The sequence below is a fragment of the Sardina pilchardus genome, chromosome 5 (genome assembly GCF_963854185.1).
Source record: "Sardina pilchardus chromosome 5, fSarPil1.1, whole genome shotgun sequence".
NCBI classification, from domain to species: Eukaryota; Metazoa; Chordata; class Actinopteri; order Clupeiformes; family Clupeidae; genus Sardina; species Sardina pilchardus.
Window position 1 is genome coordinate 10,485,774 of NC_084998.1, and position 18,886 is coordinate 10,504,659.

Consider the following 18,886-nt stretch of genomic DNA (forward strand, 5'->3'; position numbering starts at 1 on the left):
TTCCAGTAATTTTCCCAGTTAAAACGTGTCTCTTCTCAAGTTTGAAAGTGCAATAAGGCCAACTAAACTGAAAATGTAACCTGGCGTTTCATAGCTCACCGAGTGGTTACTGGTCTTCAATGATCTTCTATAGCAAGTTTCGCAGTGAAATTCAAATTCTGTTGTGTTATATTAGGCACACACGGTTGTGAGGTATCTGAAAAAGTACTTCCGGGATTTCAAAAATAATGATAGAAGATGACAGAAGCTGTATTCCGCTGCGAAACTTGCTATAGAAGATCGTTGAAGACCAGTAACCACTTGGTGAGCTGTGGACTTGGGTGTGAGTAGTTTATTTGGGTCTCTTATCGGTATTGGATCGATGGTCACCACCGATATTGAGGAATAAAAGAAATATCTCCATACCGGTAAGTGGGTGTATAAAGAGGTTCTTTAGGGCCTGACCTGTTCCTCAGTCCTGCAGGTTGTCCAGGGCACAGATAGGCAGTCCAGTCCAGAGGCGTAGTGTTCATCAACCCCATCAACTGCGGGAGCTGCCCCTCTCCCTGGCCAGGCAGATAGTTAGTGTGGCCATCAGACAAGGCTGTTGGGCATCGCGACCTCTCACTGCACATTCATCACATCCTATAGATGATGCTAAAACCAGGACCACCATGGAAACCATCTTACCTTACCTGTCTTAAGCCTGAAGATGGCAGTGTAATCTACTAAATAAAGCACTGTAGAATTATAGGCCTACTGTATGTCTTGTGGACTACATCTACTGATGACACCTAACAAAAAGTATGTTCATGCATTCCTGTCAGTGGTCTTCATCAAAGTGTGTCGGAAAAATCAAAAGTCAACTAGAAAACAGCAGCACTGGGGGGCGCTGGCGCAGCGGCGCAGCAGGCTACAGCGCCCGTACCATTTACGGGTCCGAGTGCCCATGGGGACCCAGGTTCGAATCCGCCCTGCGGTCATATCCAAATCCCACCCCATCTCTCTCTCCCACTTGTTTCCTGTCTACCTCTTCACTGTCCTATATACTAAAGGCAAAAAGGCCAAAAAGTATACTTAAAAAAACAGAAAGAAAACAGCAGCACTACAGAATATGGCTAAAAACTGACAAATATCCTACAATAAGCCAACAGACAGTTCACGTCTAATTTACAAAAAAAATATGTTTCAGAAGGTAACATTTGCTGGAAAAGGAATAGTTCACTAAGGGAAGCGTGAAGCTATGAATCCATTCCAAGAACTAGCCTACGACATTTTCATCGCTGTAAAGTTGACTAAAGTGACCAGGTTCTACAACTTTAAGATGTAAAAAAAAAAGCGCGCATGGCGTGTGCTCTAGCTGTTGCCATCGTTCTGCAGATACAAACAAACAGGTTCGTCGTGACGTCACCAGTGCGCTTGCTGCCCTCGCTTTTTTTCTTTCAATAGCCTACTCCATAGACATACATGGCCTACTCGCTCACCGACACTCTCTGTTGTTGCTGTGAATAAGTTGAATTCTTAGGTTTTAGGTCTATCTAATTAGTCTAAGTCACTACCAGTCAAAATCTCTGACCAGGAAAATGAAGTTTCTGCCCTTTAAAGAGACAGCTCTGTTGCCATCGTTCTGCACAAACAAACATTCGTCGTGACGTCACCATGCGCTCGCTTTTTTTTTTTTTTCATAGCCTACTCTCTCACCGACACTCTCTGTTGTTGCTGAGCAACAAGAGGCGTGTCCTCCAATGATATAAAGTCGGGAGAGCAGCCAGACAGAGCGGTATGACACTTCTTCATTCTGCCGCACACGCCGGTGCATGGCCCCAACACTGAGAGGGAGAGGAGGGAATCCCCGGGTGTCGCCTCTCTCCTGAGCGACTCAATCTATATGGCCCATATAGACACATGCCAAGTATGTTTTATAATTGTTTGAGAATATTTTTTTTAATTGTTTGTCGTGCGCTCTAGCGAGATAGCGACCTTGTTACAGCCCAACCACATGTAGGCTAAAGGCCTAACAATTGTCACACAGAAATAAAGCTCCCAGTAGCCTAATGTTCATCAACACTATGATTGAGGATTTTAAACGGGACAAAGAAATTCCATCAGCATATCAGCGTTCATATTCATTGCGATGAACTGTGTAACCTCGCAGAATAGAAACAAGTTGCCTATCAAGAAATTCAAGAAAAAAGAAGGCTAGAACATCTGAGGATGCTATATCATATCAAGGGAAATTCAACCGAGGATCGGTCGAGGATAAAAAAAACTGCCCCAAAGAAGGAGAATTGGAGAAGAAGAGGAAACAGACACTGCTCACTTGGGCTGTGATTATGGGCCATGATTCAACCGACCCATGGAAAAACATGCCTCTTCACTCAATTGGATAGACCTACAACCAAGCAGAGCAGCAACAAATTCAACCAAGCGCTCGTTGGTGACATGCTTGATTACATTACTGTTGCACCTGACTATCATCGTATAATGCCCGCCCTGAAAATGGTGGTCCGAACAGCTCTAGTTCGAGAATAGTTGTTGTGCCCCAATAGAGCAATGCCAGACCAAACTTCCCAATCTCAAATGTTGTGGGCAGGGCTAAGTTCGGCTGGCATCCAGGCTAGCTAAAACCAGGAGCACCATGGAACCCATTTTACCTATCTGTCTTAAGCCTGAAGATGCATGTATATCTACTAAATAAAGCACTGTAAAACTACACTGTATGTTTTGTGGACTACCACTACTGATGATACCACTAACAAAGACAAAGGTTCATGCATTCCTGTCAGAGGTCTTCATCAGACTGTGTTGGCAAAATCAAAAGTAAGGAAGTCAACAGATATACTGTAGGTGTTCATAATGCATTGCCCTTGACTTGAATCATGATTTATTCTTTATAAATCAATGCTTATCATTGAAGGGCATGACTATGACCACCTGTAACATCTAGCCCATATTACACAAAAATAAATCTCTCCAAACTTTCGCGCACACAAACACTCACAGGTAGGGAGGGACTTTCCAGCATTGCTTCAGCACAGCTTTTACTTTCATTTTACATACAATACGCTAAGCTTTGTTACGGTGTCTTACGGAATGTGGCTGTAAACTGAATAAACCTGAAAAACTGCAAGAAAAATCCATTTCAGAGTATAGACCTACAGCTGGTACTGTACCAAAACAGCAAACCAGACAAATGACAACAACTGCCTCAAACAAAGGCAGAAGTAACAGTTTGACCGAGATGCTACGGAAACAGGTAACATTAACTGCAATGAATTTGTGTTATTGTGAGCTATATCAGTAATGAAATATAAGCTGCGTGATAACCGAGACAAATACTTCAAATAATTTCTGTTTTGGGGCAGGAAATAATAATTTACCATAATGGGAAAAAATCACTCACTTTACAAGGGGATTGAGGTTATAGGTCTTAGGTGCTGAATCCATTTCTGCTGTTAAGTTGTAAAAGTCACTGTTTAGTCATAAATAGGCTAATAAAAAATACAATGGCCGTTTTTTAAGTCTTCAAGAAAGAAACAAGCCCCGCATGGGAGGTACAGTTAAAATCTTCAATAGATTAAAATAATATTGTCATTTAAGTTCTTCAAATATGCAAATGTTGCAAAATATAACCATTATGAATGTATCCTTAGTTCTTTAAAGGAGAACACGTTACCAGATCATATTATGTAGTGAACTAATATATTGATAACAGTTTTATTCTTTGGTGGAGGTGAGGTCATTCAGTAGCCTGACGACGTCATACTCAATTCTTATCAGAAGAATGGAGGCGGGGCTAAACTTCGGTCTGGCATCCAGGCTAGTCATTCAGTGTCATCCAATGGCAACACAAACAGCCTGCGTCACACTGGCAATGGCCACATTTCCCAGATTCGTTAAGAAGCTCTTAAGTGCTAAGATCTTCTTAGAAGAATGCTCCTAAGAAGATCTTAGCACTTAAGAGCTTCTTAACAAATTTGGGAAACGCGGCCAATAACGGTCAACCATGTCTTGTAGCCTATACTATGTTACTAGTTTGAGCTGATATTTTATGACACTATTTCAGAACAGGTAAACATCCCCCTGATTGTATCCAATGCCCACTGAAATGTGTCATTTCCTGTCTAGCTTTTCATGAATTAACTGTATGTTGTTTGCATTCTTCACACACAGCAGACTAAACTTTAAGCAATGATCAATGGACCTTGGTGTCAAAAAGGTAAGTAGCAGAAGAAACCATGACTTACAAAGGTATAGTTCCTTTACGCTAATTTCACTGAAGTTTATAGTGTCACCTCATCTATATCATTCACAGAAAAATAAGTACTTCCATCATCTGAGCTATGTCAGTTTTATTTACCAAGGCATTGAAGCCAAACTCCTGGTCAACTCTCCCTCTCTATTCCTCAGTGTCCCACCTGTTCTTCAGTCCTGCACATTGTCCAGGGAACAGACTGGCTGGCCAATCCAGTGGCTCAGTGTGCCAATTGCCCCACCAAGCCCTACCTCTGTGCCACCTGCCTCTCTCCCTGGCAAGGCCCTCCTGGGGTGCTGGGCCACTGTGCCAACCAGAGGTGTGCAGTGGTGGGAACCCTCCTCACCTGTGGGCTGATCACCGACCCAAACAGCCCAGTATGGGGCTGTCCAGAGTTCCGTGCTTGTCCCAAATGCTTTAATCTACTGATGCATGACAACGAAGGCTGCAACGATGTTACCTGCCTGCAGTGCGGCCATGATTTCTGCTACATCTGCTTGAGAAGCCCTGAAGAATGTGAATCTCATACTCACTGTAAAACAGCTGCGCGACAGCGATTCCATGTGTAACTAGGAACAACGGATGCCCTTCCCTAAACACATGATCAAGAACAGCCACTGGCCGCACAACCCTTATAGCAATTTAATCTGCTATTGAAGGTGATTAGGACATGCATGTTCAGTTAATCAAACATGAACATGCATGAACATTAGCTTTAGGGGGATTGATTAATAAGCCCCCAGATGTCCAGCGAGCAGATCTAATTACAATGTAAACACCTATATTTCAGATACCATGTGCCATAGATTGACACCATGGTAATGGTTTCAAATGATGTCGGAAATTACATGTAAGTGGAAGTTTAGCAGCACTACAGAATACAATCTGCACTCATATTTCCAAATGATCTTTCTGACAAAATCCTCAAGGGTCGTCAGTGACATAGCCGCCAGTGACATACCCAAAGGAAGTAAAAACATTTGAGAGAAGGCTACTCACCTTATGCCAAGGGAAGCAGTACAAACGCTTAAGCGAACGAGGACAACTGTCCCTGAGAAAAGAAAAAAGAATAAGCAAAATGCTGCTGATGTATATTTATTTGATTATGCATATCATTTGTTTATTTATAAAGAAATCCTGACTGGAAACACTTACACAAGCTTCTTCAGCATGAATTTTGCACCAGTAACATAATCAATTGGATTAGGCTACCAAAAACATGTAACGCAACCTGATAACTTTAGAATTACTTTTGCACAACATATATATTTTTATTTTCCACCGTCTTTAGTTGTGGTGATATTGGCAAGTACTGAACGCATTTGTCCCGACTGAAACGTGTCTATTGGTCGACGGTGACAGCCCCTCCGATTTGGGTTTTGATTTAAACCGTCTTGTCAAGAAACTACACAAGCAATTGGATGATAGTCACATAGAGTGGACAAACAAATGGGCTGCTTGACCTAAATATGCATGGATCAGTATGGGGCTTGTAAGGTGGTACAGTAGTACCACAAGAACAGTTATTCACCCCTAATAATACTTATCAAAGATGGTCTATTCAAATGGAACTAGACACTAAACTACAAGTGCTAATGGTATACAAATAACTCATAATTAATTATTTATAATATACCAAATATGTTCCCTATTCTAAAGTTGGGTCTTTGTTCACATTTAATCAACAATTAATTTGGCCCTTATTGACCCCCATGTGTTCCCTAAAATAAAGTTGCCTTCTATTCACACTTATTTACTGTTTAAGCACTTGTGGTTTAGTGTCTAGTCCATTTGAATAGACCATCTTTGATAAGTATTATTTGGGTTGAATAACTGTTATTGTGGTTCTACCACCGTACAAGCCCCATACTGAGCCATGCATATTTAGGTCATAATTCATATGCAACAACGTATTTAATAACTATGAATAAAGGGTAATTAGGTGCTTACATAGGGGAAATTCTTAATTAAGGGTCTAGTAAGGGTAAGGTGTTTCACTAACAAATGGCTAGTATGCTACTAATATACATGTTAGTAAGCAGCTAATTAATGGTGAATATGTGTGTCTTAATATAAAGTGTTACCACATATTCAGAGCTGGATCTTTGTTTATCATTTCGGCTAGATTACCTTGTTACAGCCTAACCAAATGCAAAATGTAGCACATTTTACACAGACATGAACCTCCCAGCCACGTTAGCATAACACAAACTGAATTTCCGATGGGACAGGGACATTCCATCAGCATAGCAGTCTTTCATTTTCATTTCTGTGACTATAAACGCCAGGTACTTTGGGCGCATGAGCGACGCGCAACACGCTTAACTTCCACTATGAAATAATATATTGTCTCGCGGAATTCATAGAAAAGGTTTTGCCTAAAGGAAATGCGAGAAGGAAGCAAAACAGCTGAGCTGGTTGTACCAAGGCAAGCAGTATAAACTCAACCAAGTCGAAAGAGGACAACAACTGCACCAAAGATAAGATAAGGAAACAGCTAGATCCTGATGTTATGGGAGGAGGTAACATATGACGCACTTTCTACTAGAATAGGCATAATTGCACTGTAAACACTAAGATTTTATTATTATTATTTTTAAAAAATCTTTCGTTTTAATCTGTGGTCTGTATTTGAACAGCTTTTTAATGCGCATGCATGCATATATCCTGACCAAATATCTCGAAATTACCAATCTTCTTATGCGTATATACATTTGATTCAATCTAGCATCTCGATTTGCGTTCAAATTTAGCATAGAACAATATTATATGGACACAATTTACTCGCTTAAATATTCGCATTTGTCACATTGTCACATTGTGCCCGCGTGATCGTAGTTGGCCACAACGACATTAAGCTCTGATTCCACAGCTATTACCATTACCCTTTAGATTAGGAGAATGAACGCACGAAGATGCGCTTACTTCCTGAGCCAATTTGCATGGATACACACAGAATATGTGATGGAACTGAATGGAAACTTGGCTACTGCCTAAAACTGGATAAAACAAGGCTATGAAAATGCATTTAAAGTCATATTTCCGATTTGTATAACTAGGAAACACATAATCGACGACGTCTACACTAATTTCACTTTCATTTGTTATGGTTATGGTTATGGTTATGGTTAAAAATCAATCTTCATCTCACACATTTCATTTAAGAGAATACAGTAGCCTACACTTAAGGATACTTCACCTGTTAACAATCTGAGATAAATGCACATCAAATATTACATTTTTCTGCAGGTCAGAGCACACCACCTCAGGCTGTTGTAACGACCTGCAATGTGAGAGAAAGCTTACAGCGGGTAAGACACTTAGCCAACTTATGTGTAATAATGGGTTATAATACTTTATCTCCCTCAACAATGGAATTCTCTTCTCTGATTGGCTGATGGGGTGGCCATTAACTTCGTATAACCTGCTACCTTTGAAGTAGTTCCCGTAACACACTTGAATATTAATTCGCCAAACTCGTTGCGAAGTTTAAATGAACTGTCACGTAGCATCCAAGCTGAAATACAGACGTGCAGAACCATAGTAACATTGTAGCATATGACGGAGGTGGATTGTAGCTAGTTTGATGCCGTGTAGGCTATAAAAGTAGCGATCTTTCAAAGTTAAAGTTAATCAGAATCCTGGGATATGGCCGCTTGACAACGGGAGAGATAGAACTAACGACTGGCTTTTAGCCGTAGCAACCAGCCATTTAGAACTAACGACTGGCTTTTGGCCATAGCAACCATCCATTTTAGAACTAGTAACGGCAGTTTTGTCCTGCAAGTAGAAAGTTGATATGTGGCGGAAAGTAGTCCCACAGTCAAGACAGTTTTACCGATGTTAACGGACGCAACGGTGGAATAAAACTATGTTCTAAATATACAGGTTATGAATACAAACGGGAGATAAGCGGGATAACGGCCTTCGAGGTCGACCGGTTCGATGGAAATAATGGCACGGCGGAGGTAACTCCGTCTCCGTGCTTCGCACGTCGCCGGAGTTCTAGACCTCCACCTAGCCATTATTTCCATCGAACCGGTCACCTCGTCGGCCGTTATCCCTTACTTATTCTCTCAGTGTTGATTCAATTCAATTTCCCATTTTCAAATGATGCAAGCCTACGCCTAAAAAGCCTCACATTGACAATGATAATAATAATAATAATAATAATAATAATAATAATAAAAACCCTACTACTGTACTGTATTATTTCACTAGGTTATATACTAGGTTATCCTTAGACCTTTGATTACTGATATTGTTGGTATCATTCCAAAACATGTGTGCATGTTAAAACGTATCACAAAAAAAAAAAAAAAAAAAATCAATCTTCATCTCACATAGCCAGCTGAACCGACTAAACCTCAAAAACCAATACCAGTGGATGCTGATGTCAATAAGGTAAGAGACCTCAGTGCAATGAAATGTAAAGCCCTTTAAAGATGTAGGGACCCCTGTGAACATCAATAATTTCATAGGCACCACTTTCCATATCACTCCTCAATAGTTGTTAAGGCTCCTATTTTTTTTATTTTTTTTTCAACAAGGTTAACTTGCACTCTGTGCAATTGCATAACTCACATGAGTAGCTTTTCTCAAAAGTGTAAGGACCTTCCTCAGGTGGCAAACTCCTAATAACTCTCCCTCTCTATTCCTCAGTGTCCCACCTGTTCCTCAGTCCTACACAACATCCAGGGAACAGACGGGCAGTCCAGTCCAGTGGCTCAGTGTGCCAAGTGCCCCACCAAGCCCCACCTCTGTGCCACCTGCCTCTCTCCCTGGCAAGGCCCTCCTGGGGTGCTGGGCCACTGTGCCAACAAGAGGTGTGCAGTGGTGGGAACCCTCCTCACCTGCGGGCTGATCACCGACCCGAGCCCAGTAAAGGGCTGTCCAGAGTTCCGCGCTTGTCCCAAATGCTACAGTCTACTCACGCACAACAACAAAGGCTGCAACAATGTCACCTGCCTGCAGTGCCTACATGAATTCTGCTACATCTGCCTGAGCTCTGAAGGATGTCAATGTCATGTAGGATGTAAACCAGCTGCGCGACAGCGATTCCATATGTAACTAGAAAAGCACTCAGAGAGTGCAGCTACCTCTGCCTTTCTTCTTCTTCCTAGGTTGTCATACATTTGAACCTGAACTATTCAGATCGCCACCCCGTGGCCATACCATGCCATTACACCACTAAGCTAAATACATAAACGGCTCCGGAATCCCGACAGAATTACGGATCACTCCCAATTGTTTCTTCCTTGGGTCATGCCTGACATTCGCTGAAAATTTCAGCGAAATTCATTCATCAGTTTTTGAGTTATCTTGCCAACAAACAGACAAACAAACAAACAAACAAACAAACAGACAGACAAACGCCGGCCGGTCCCCGATGAAAACATATACCTCCTTGGCGGAGGTAAACTAGAAATGTGCATCTCCGTGGAGAAGCTGCAAGAGTGGGCTTGTTCACCAGGGGGCAGTGATGTAAACGCGTGAACAGTCCCCCATTCATTTCAATGGGGAAACGCCTCTGGTGGATCATGGCGGAACTACAACGGTCTAAAAACGGGATTACCGGAAAAAACGACAACCGGCAGCCATCCGACATTAACAAGCAACCTACACCGGATCGGGCCTGATTTTTTAGTGTTTGAACCGTGTCGATAGCTCAAACGCTCTAGGAGAAGAGGCATCTCAAAAAACGGCTGACGGATAACAATAGATGGGCTTGCCTTGCAGCAACGGATGGAGGGTGTTAATGTTTGTTGACCGCAGGGTGCGTGAGGAGGTCTGGGGGGTGAGGAGTTCCTGTAGGTAGAGGGGAGCATGTCCATATATGCACTTATACGTATAAGCCCCCCTAGATGTCCAACGAGCAGATCTGATTAAGAGATTCAAAAGGATTGAAATGATCAAATATCTACTGTCATTCCAACAATCACATGTACTGTAGGTGCAAAATTTGGTACCCAGGTCCCGGTGATTAAACATTGCAGCATGCCCAGTGAATATAGCAGTAGTGGTCAGTACAACTCAAAGTCCATGAGTTTATGACTAAAGTGCAGGGTGCCAGGAGCCTGACTTACTGTAGCTGTTGCTCAAAACCGAAAAATAAAATTCAGTAGTCAACAGCCTAGCTTTTTTCATTCTGTATGATGCACTAACATCTTTAGTTGTATCTTTTTTTCTCATTAATGGGTCTAGCGAGATAGCATTGATCCAACCTGCAACATAACATATATTACACAGAAATAAAGCTCCTCCTAGTCATGTTCACATAATTACACATTGATAGGGAAATTCCAGCTGGACAGAGATATTACATCAGCGATCATCTTTCATTTTCATTATGAACAACCTTAGTCTATACACAGTCAATATGAACAACTTTAACACTGTCACACGGAATTTTGACTGAACCAAGTCATCATGCCTAAAAGAAATGCAAGAGGGGAAGTAAAAACATCAGAGGATACTCAGCTGGATGTAAGGGAAGGAGGACAAACTCAACAAAGACGAAAGAGGACAACAACTGCCCCAAAGAAAAGGAAAACAAAACACCTAGATCCTGATGTTATGGGCGCAGGTAACGTATAGCCTATACCTGTTTCATTTGTTTTAAACTGTCTGTATTTTACCAACTTTTCAATGAACATTTTAACTATTAGGTTAAGAAATAATGAATGATAAATCCTGTCTTGAGACACTTGAAATGAGCAATATTCTAATGTGCATAGAAATTGAATTTGCCAAAGGGTGTGGATTAGTATGATATGAAATATGCCATTTCTGCACTGTGACTTCAGAGGGCACTGTCCCCACCTGTTTTCGCCTATCATCAAATTCTTGAACTCTTTAGTAAGCTGAGACCCTGTAAATTCTTAGGAAACAATCAGAATTATTGTGTGAAGGACTGCCACAAAGTTACAGAGGCTTGAATATTCAGTTTTACTTTTATAAACATCTATGAACTGGCCACATTTCGTCTACAATTAGGCCTACTTATTAATGTGTATGAATGTGGAGACCCGTTATTCTCTCAGCATTGATTCAGGTTAAAAATCAACCAAAAGAATCAATCATTATTATTACAAGGTATTACAGTGCTAATCAACATGATGTTCAAACCTTTATATATTAGGCTACTGTATATACACTGTATATATACACACACACACACACACACACACACACACACATATGATATATATATATATATATATATATATATATATATATATATCACTTATTGGTGAAACAGTGAAGTATGCACAGATTTCTTATTGAAGAAAAATAACAATTTACCTGATTCTTTTCTCTCTATTCCTGTGTTCCCCTGTTCTTCCGTCCTGCGCATCATCCAGGGAACAGACCGGCAATCCAGTCCAGTGGGTCAGCGTACCAACTGCCCTGCTTAGCCCTCTGTGCCACCTGCCTCTCTCCCTGGCAAGGCCCTCCTGGGGTGCTGGGCCACTGTGCCAACAAGAGGTGTGCAGTGGTGGGAACCCTCCTCACCTGTGGGCTGATCACCGACCCAAAGAGCCCAGTAAAGGGCTGTCCAGAGTTCCGCGCTTGTCCCAAATGCTACAGTCTACTCATGCACAACAACAAAGGCTGCAACTCTGTCACCTGCCTGCAGTGCCACCATGGTTTCTGCTACATCTGCTTGAGCTCTGAAGGGTGTGTTAATCACAGTAAACCAGCTGAGAGACAGCGATTCCATTTGTAATTAGGAACAACGGACGTCTTCCATAACAGCATTATCAAGAACAGGCACTGGCCTCACAATCCTTTGCAATTTAACCTGCTATTGAAAGTGATTAGGACATCACGAAAATGATTCACAACAAGTAATATATCACATATAACTAACACTAAATAAAATGATGTCAAGAAGAAACACACATTGCTTCTCCACTTAACCTATGAAATTGTAGTCGACCTTGAATAAACTATATTTGGGCCCAAAATAAACAACTTTTCCCCACATCACTTCAATTATTGCATTTCTTGGTTATAAGTTGGAAAATAACAACAGCCAGGAAGGCTGTGACTGAGCTTTCCTAACACAGAAGTGATCAAGTTAAACAGGGATAGAACTTTAGATAGGCTATGGTAGGCTATGTTGGTAGGCTATGTTGCTCAAAACCGAAGAATTAAAATCCACAAAAAGGCCTAGCTTTGCACATAGGCCTACAGTAGAGGATGCACTATACCTTATATTTTTTGGAGTTGTATCTTTCTTTGTCATTTCTGAGTGTAGCGAGATTGTTAACCTGCAGGCCTCCCGGTCTTGTTTACATAAACACACATTGATGGAAATTCCAACGAGACAGACAGGGACATTCCATCATTCAGCACATCGACTTTCATTTTCATTGCAATGAATTGTTTGTAACAGTGTCAAGCAGAGTTTGAGCCAGGTCTGAGCAGATAAATCATGCAAGAAATGCGAGAAAGAAAGTGAAAACATTAGAGAGAAGGCTATTCACCAGGTTGTGCCAAGGGAATCAGTACTATTAGTCGAACGAGGACAGTCGTCCCTGAGAAGAGAAAAAGGAATCAGCAAAAATGCTGATATGGGAGCAGGTAGGCTATGCTAGCGTTTACGACAACTTTCAACTAGGCTACTGCACTGTAAACATTGATATTTTAAAATATGTATTTTATTATGCATATCATTTATTTATTCATAAAGATATCCTGACTGAAAACACTTTTAATGCACAGTCGTCTAATGCGCAAAGAAATTCCTACTTAAGTTGTTGTACTCTCGATTCATATTTAGATTAGCGATTGAAGTTGATTGATACAATTTCTTCGCTTACATTCGCATTTGTTGCAATCCTCCCAGTGTGTTTCCGTAAATGTTTCCCAAACGACATCATGTTTTGATTCCACATCCCAACACTTCTCCAGAGAGGAAAATGTGAATTTTTAGCGTATTACGCATATAGATCCTCATATTCTTGAGCCGAATGTTCATTCCCAAGTAAATATGCACAGCATATGACCCTGTGCTGAATAGAAACTTCAGATTAATATTGGTTAAAAGTAAAAGATAGGTGTATATAAAATTGCATTAGAATATGTATTGTGTTATAACTAGTAAAACATAGGCTACTCGACTAGAGTCCTAACCGAGTTTCATTTTCGCTTTAATTGGGAAATACACTTTAGGCTAGGCTACTGTATCAGTTTTAAATAAATGCACTAAATGTTTATAATGTGTAAATAATCACATAAGAGCATACAAAATGAGGACAAGATTGTTGAAAAGCCCTGCGAAATGAAAGACAGTCTATAGAGGGCAAAACAATTACTTAGGCCTCATATGTATTAATGGGTTATAATGTGGAGAGACCCTTCAGAAGGTTTTTTTTTCTTTTTTTGTAGTTTTAGGCTACTCATGATCATAGCATTAATATGAATTAGGTCACAATTTAACAATAATAATGATAATAGTAATAATAATTAAAGAAAATAAATGTTGGGATGATGTATGCCTTAAAAAGCCTCTTACTTAAAAGTGAAAAAGTTTAACCATGTGCTTGCCCTGTTTTGTAACTGTATTATTTCAGTTACAGTTAGGCTTACTCTTTGTACTGATTTCTTCCAAAACCTTTCGCTCATTATAAAACATCCTACAAATGTACCAATCTTTATCTCACACAGCCAGCTGAACAGACTAAACCTAAAAACCCATACAGTGGATGCTGACATGAAAGCGGTAAGAGGCCACAGTGCTACCAGGGCCCCTGTAGGTCCACTTCTTTCATGTCATTTCTTAATAGTTGTTGAGCCTTTTAAGCTTCATTGGTTATATTTTACTCGCACAACTAACGTGACTTAACTTTTCTCAAAAGTGTAAGGAGCTTGGCAAACTCATTTTCAACTGTCCCTCTCTATTCCTCAGTGTCCCACCTGTTCCTCAGTCCTACACATTGTCCAGGGAACAGACTGGCAGGCCAGTCCAGTGGCTCAGTGTACCAAGTGCCCTGGCAAGCCCCACCTCTGTGCCACCTGCCTCTCTCCCTGGCAAGGCCCTCCTGGGGTGCTGGGCCGCTGTGCCAACAAGAGGTGTGCAGTGGTGGGAACCCTCCTCACCTGTGGACTGGTCACCGACCCAAACAGCAAAGTAAAGGGCTGTCCAGAGTTCCGCGCTTGTCCCAAATGCTACAGTCTACTCATGCACAGCCGTGGCTGCAAGTATGTCGCCTGTTCCCAGTGTAGCCATACATTCTGCTACATCTGCCTGAGTGACAGTAAAAAGTGCAGGAAGGACAAGGACTTGTATTTTTCACTTACCTGCTCTAAGCCAACAGCTGGACGACAGTGGTTCAGTACTTAAAGGACAACTGACTGTCCCCATATTAGACCCATGAAAGCCTCACTGGTGTTTTCATCTTCTGTCAGTATTGGATGCAATGAACATAATATGCAAGTTCAATTACTCCGTTGTCTGATTGAAGGATGTTATTCCGAAAACCTTCCTCAATAACCAGACCTGCGTAACTGTATTTAAATACAATTACAATTTAGATGGGTGTAAAAATACAGTTACACTGATATATTTAAGGGATTACATTTTAAATCACCCACCTTGTTCTTTGGGGCCTGACCTGTTCCTCAGTCCTGCAGCCTGTCCAGGGCACAGATAGGCAGTCCAGTCCGGAGGTGTAGTGTTCATCAACCCCATCAACTGCGGGAGCTGCCCCTCTCCCTGGCCAGGCCCTGCTTTCACTTCAGCCCCAGATAGTTAGCGTGGCCATCAGACAAGGCTGTTGGGCATGGTGGCCTGTCACTGAACATGCCTCACTTTAGCGTGTCACTATAGGGTACAGAAGAATCAGGATAGAACTAGATGTCCTCTAAATTATGCTGAACCCTAGCCTGATATCATACTCAAAATTCACTGACATTGCTAAATTGGGCTGTGATTATGGGCCATGTTTCAACCGACCCAGGAAAAAAAAAAGCCTCTTCACTCAATTGGAGAGACCTACAACCAAGCAGAGCAGCATCATTGTTGTAAACGAATTCAACCCAAGCGCTCGTTGGTGACATGCTTGATTACATTACTGTTGATCACCTGACCATCTTCGTATAACGCCCGCCCTGAAAATGTGACTTTGGTCCGAACAGCTCTGATTCAAGAATAGTAGAGCCACCACAGAGCAATGCCAGACCAAACTTCCCAAATGTTGTGGGCAGGGCTAAGTTCGGCTGGCACCCAGGCTAGCTAAAACCAGGAGCACCATGGAACCCATCTTACCTTATCTGAAGCCTGAAGATGCATGTATATCTACTAAATAAAGCACTGTAAAACTACACTGTATGTTTTGTGGACTACCACTACTGATGACACCACTAACAAAGGTATGTTCATGCATTCCTTTCAGAGGTCTTCATCAGAGTGTGTCGGCAAAATCAAAAGTGAGGAAGTCGACAGATACACTGTAGGTGTTCATGACGCATTGCCCTTGACTTGTATCATGATTTATTATTTCTTTATAAATCAATTATGTTTATCATTGAGGGCCTGACTATGACCACCTGTAACATCTGTAGCACATATTACATAGAAATAAATCTCTCCAAACTCTCGCGCACACAAACACTCACAGCTAGGGAGGGACTTCCCAGCATTGCTTCAGCACAGCTTTTACTTTCATTTTACATACAATACTCTAAGCTTTGTTACGGTGTCTTACGGAATGTGGCTGTAAACTAAATAAACTTGAAAAACTGCAAGAACAACCCATCTCAGAGTATAGAGCTGGTAGCCTACCAAAACAGCAAACCAGACAAATGACAACAACTGCCTCAAACAAAAGCAGAAGTAACAGTTTGACCGAGACGCTATGGAAACAGGTAACCTAACTGCAATGAATTTGTTTAATTGTAAGCTAATATCAGTAATGACATACAGTATAGACTACATGATATCTAACTGAAACACTTCAAACAATATATTTTCTGGAACAAGACAAAATAATTGACCATAGTGAACAAATTTCACGTTCACTTTAAAAAGGGACAAAGGTTATTGTGTGTGTGTGTGTGTGTGTGTGTGTGTGTGTGTGTGTGTGTGTGTGTGTGTGTGTGTGTGTGTGTGTGTGTGTGTGTGTGTACGTGTGTGTACGTGTGCGTGTGTGCTAACTAGGATATTTTATGTCATCATTATTTTAGAGCAGGTATAGAATGCCCACATAGAAACTGTATTATTTGCTGTATAGCTTCTCAAGAATTTCTTTTAGCTGTATGTTGTTTACATTTGTCACACACAGCCAACTGAGCAGACTAAACCTTAAGCACCAATTATCAATGGACCCTGTTGCCAAAAAGGTGAGTAGCACAAGAAACCATGACTTAAGTTACCACTTTAAGAAGGTATAGTTCCTTTAAATAAATGTGACTAAACTTTATAGCTTCACCTCATCTATATCATATCACAGAATGAATAAAAAAAATACTTCTGTCATCTGAGTCGATTTATTTACCAAAGTTGCAGGGAGTGCACACATATCCAACTTTGTACTGATGCAGGATACAATAGATCTGTGAAAATATAAAAAGAAAGATACCAGCACACGGTTTCTGCTGCTCCGAAGCGATTTATTACACAAAGTTTCGACCACTGTTGGTCTTCATCAGGTATTAACATTCAGACTAGTGCTACCAAATCAGGATTGCCTCCTTGCCACGTTGCATGTTATTAACTTCTATACACACTTCGCACAGGGGTTTAGGTACAGTAGCCTTTTTCCTGAATCAAATGCCACATGAACAAACCTAGCACTGAATGTGTTACTGACTTGTACTGGCTAGTATTAATGTCCACTTTCTTTCTTTTTAAGAACACCTTTTTGCAAAAAGAGAATCGCCATGGCTCCCAACTATGCAAATATCTATATGGGTTTGTTTCAAAACAACTTTGTCTTGAATCCTGACCCTGGACCGGATCTCCTTATTGGGCAAAGATGGTGGCTTTTTTGAAGGCAAACTTTAGAGGCCTATGTGTGCGCCTAGAGTCTTGGCCTCATTGTGCTTTAGGAAAAGATCCTACCTCGTAGCTCGTCGCAGACATTCATCTATAGCCTTTTTTGCTACTTGGCCCATTCCTGTCATGATGGTCTGATCGATATTGACATCAAGCTGATTATGAGATTCTGTAAGAAGCTTTAATGAGACACACACACACACACACACACGAAACAAACACACTACAGCTGGATATAAACAATACCAACTATTACTGGAAATTGGAGTGCAGGATTCTCATCAAGGGCCTCCATAGTTAAATGGTTTTCTATGCTGTCCTCCATTGTCCGGGCCATTTTGTCTTGCAGTAAAGAAAGGTTTGGGTGTTTCTTCAGGCATTCAACCGACTCTTTTCCTGATGACACTTAAGGCTGGCTGTGTCCTCTCCTTGATTAGCCAACTAAGAACAATGTCAATGGTCATGTGTATACAGTATATCCTCTCCCATCCTTTGGTTCTGTTAACGCCTGACAAAGACCAACATTGGTCGAAACATTGTGTAACGAATCACTTGGGGAGCATCAGCGATAGGCTATATCTTTCTTTTTATAGTTCTATTTACCAAGGCACTGAGGGCAAAATCCTGGTTAATATCTCACCCTCTCCATTTCTCAGTGTCCCACCTGTTCTTCAGTCCTGCGCATGGTCTTCATCCAGGGAACACACTGGCAGGCCAGTCCAGTGGCTCAGTGTACCATCTGCCCCACCAAGCCCTACCTCTGTGCCACCTGCCTCTATCCCTGGCAAGGCCCTCCTGGGGTGCTGGGCCGCTGTACCAACAAGAGGTGTGCAGTGGTGGGAACCCTCCTCACCTGTGGGCTGGTCACCGACCCAAACAGTCCAGTAAAGGGCTGTCCAGAGTTCCGCGCTTGTCTCAAATGCTACAGTCTACTCATGCACAACAACAAAGGCTGCAAATATGTCACCTGCCTGCAGTGTGGCCATGGTTTCTGCTACTTCTGCTTGAAAATACCTTGTGAACATCACAATAAACCAGCTGCGCGACAGCGATTTATATATAAGTAGGAACTGACACCTTCCATATATACTATATTCTCAAAAACAGCCACTGGCCTCACAATTATTTGCATATTAATCTGCTATTGGTGATTAGGACAGTCAATCAACTAATGGACATTTACTTTTTAGAGGATTTGTACACCTAGATGTCCAACAAGCAGATCTGAATACAATGCCAAATGTAGAAACATATTGATAAACCAGGGACCATATGATCTGATATCAAGGCATTTGTTTCAAATAATGTCAAGTCAAGGCAAGTCAAGTTTATTTATATAGCACATTTCATACACAGAGGTCATTCAATGTGCTTTACATAAACAAAAACCGTAAAACAGTAATAGCAGTAATAGTAATAAGTCATCCTTTATCCTTTATCATCCTTTATCATCCTTTACAAATCCACATCAGTCTAAAAGGATTCACTGTAGGCCTAAATGATTCATGGTGATACATGCCAACATGAGAAGCAATTAAAGAAAATGTTATCAAGAAACATATGACTGCCCACACAATCAGACTTCATATTGAAATGTAGTTGCTATTTACAGTAATAACTGCCTGAACCCCAAAATAAACCATTTTCTT

The 18,886-nt window shown here is 41.2% G+C and overlaps 2 long non-coding RNA genes across 2 annotated transcripts; both read left to right on the forward strand.

Annotated features, from left to right (window-relative positions):
• The first annotated feature begins 3,044 nt into the window (after positions 1-3,044).
• Positions 3,045-6,178, forward strand: LOC134080125 (uncharacterized). The gene is made up of 3 exons (XR_009939167.1): positions 3,045-3,235; positions 4,153-4,198; positions 4,390-6,178. It is a non-coding gene; the product is annotated as an uncharacterized LOC134080125 (long non-coding RNA).
• A 352-nt stretch (positions 6,179-6,530) lies between these two features.
• LOC134080124 (uncharacterized) lies at positions 6,531-18,866 on the forward strand. Its single transcript, XR_009939166.1, has 6 exons — positions 6,531-6,756; positions 7,484-7,545; positions 8,582-8,638; positions 14,151-16,108; positions 16,525-16,582; positions 17,894-18,866. It is a non-coding gene; the product is annotated as an uncharacterized LOC134080124 (long non-coding RNA).
• Positions 18,867-18,886: the final 20 nt, after the last annotated feature.